Below are 1367 nucleotides of genomic sequence, written 5' to 3' on the forward strand. Positions count from 1 at the left end.
ATTTTCACTCTGCAGCGGAGTGTGCGCTGATATGAAACTTCCTGGCAGATTAAAACTGTGTGTCCGACCGAGACTCGAACTCGGACCATTGCCTTTCGCGGGCAAGTGCTCTACCAACTGAGCTACCGAAGCACGACTCACGCCCGGTACTCACAGCTTTACTTCTGCCAGTACCTCGTCTCCTACCTTCCAAACTTTACAGAAGCTCTCCTGCGAACCTTGCAGAACTAGCACTCCTGAAGGAAAGGATATTGCGGAGACATCCCCCAGGCTGTGGCTAAGCCATGTCTCCGCAATATCCTTTCTTTCAGGAGTGCTAGTTCTGCAAGGTTCGCAGGAGAGCTTCTGTAAAGTTTGGAAGGTAGGAGACGAGGTACTGGCAGAAGTAAAGCTGTGAGTACCGGGCGTGAGTCGTGCTTCGGTAGCTCAGTTGGTAGAGCACTTGCCCGCGAAAGGCAAAGGTCCCGAGTTCGAGTCTCGGTCGGGCGCACAGTTTTAATCTGCCAGGAAGTTTCATATCAGCGCACACTCCGCTGCAGAATGAAAATCTCATTCTGGATTACATTGTTGTCCGTCTATCTGTCTGTCTGTAGGACTGTTAAGGCCCCATTTTCTGAGGAACGGTCTCAAAAAATGGTTCAAATGGTTCTGAGCACTATGGGACTTTACATCTTAGGCCATCAGTCCCCTAGAACTTAGAACTAATTAAATCTAACTAACCTAAGGACATCACACACATCCATGCCCGAGGCAGGATTCGAACCTGCGACCGTAGCAGTCGCGCAGTTCCGGACTGAGCGCCTAGAACCGCGAGACCACCGCGGCCGGCGGAACGGTCTCACCTATCAAGTTGAAATTAAGCACATATTAGGTCTACGGTCCCTTCGCGGTGAAAACATTTAATTTCTAAGTCAATGGACTCAAAAGATTTATAGCACATATTTTGATAGTTGAAAAGTCACTCATCAAAATCTATACGTTACCTCCCGTTGATCTAGTAACCTGAAATCTGCCAGAAGCAAAGTTTTGCTGTAGAAATAAGGGATACTTTCTGAAAATTGTTAAATTGCAATTATTTCTCACGAAATAACTTCTTTTTGTCATTTGTTATCCGACTGTGTGTCTGTCCATCTGTTGATTATCAGTGTCGATAACAGGCAAAAAATGTCGTTATTGTCGATTCGCAGCATGGATGAACTGTATATATATATATATATATATATATATATATATATATATATATATATATAAAATTATGTTTAAAAGGAACCCTCAGTGCATGTGCGGCCGAGAACTCCCATAAAGAAGGAACTGCATGACAGTTACGTTATGTGTAATCGCTTGAAATCAGGCGGGAGACACTATTT

At 44.6% G+C, this 1367-nt stretch overlaps 1 non-coding gene across 1 annotated transcript; it reads left to right on the forward strand.

Annotated features, from left to right (window-relative positions):
- Positions 1-415: 415 nt before the first annotated feature.
- Trnas-cga lies at positions 416-490 on the forward strand. The gene has a single exon. It is a non-coding gene; the product is annotated as a tRNA-Ser (tRNA).
- Positions 491-1367: the final 877 nt, after the last annotated feature.

This window comes from Schistocerca americana, chromosome 1, assembly GCF_021461395.2.
Source record: "Schistocerca americana isolate TAMUIC-IGC-003095 chromosome 1, iqSchAmer2.1, whole genome shotgun sequence".
NCBI lineage: Eukaryota > Metazoa > Arthropoda > Insecta > Orthoptera > Acrididae > Schistocerca > Schistocerca americana.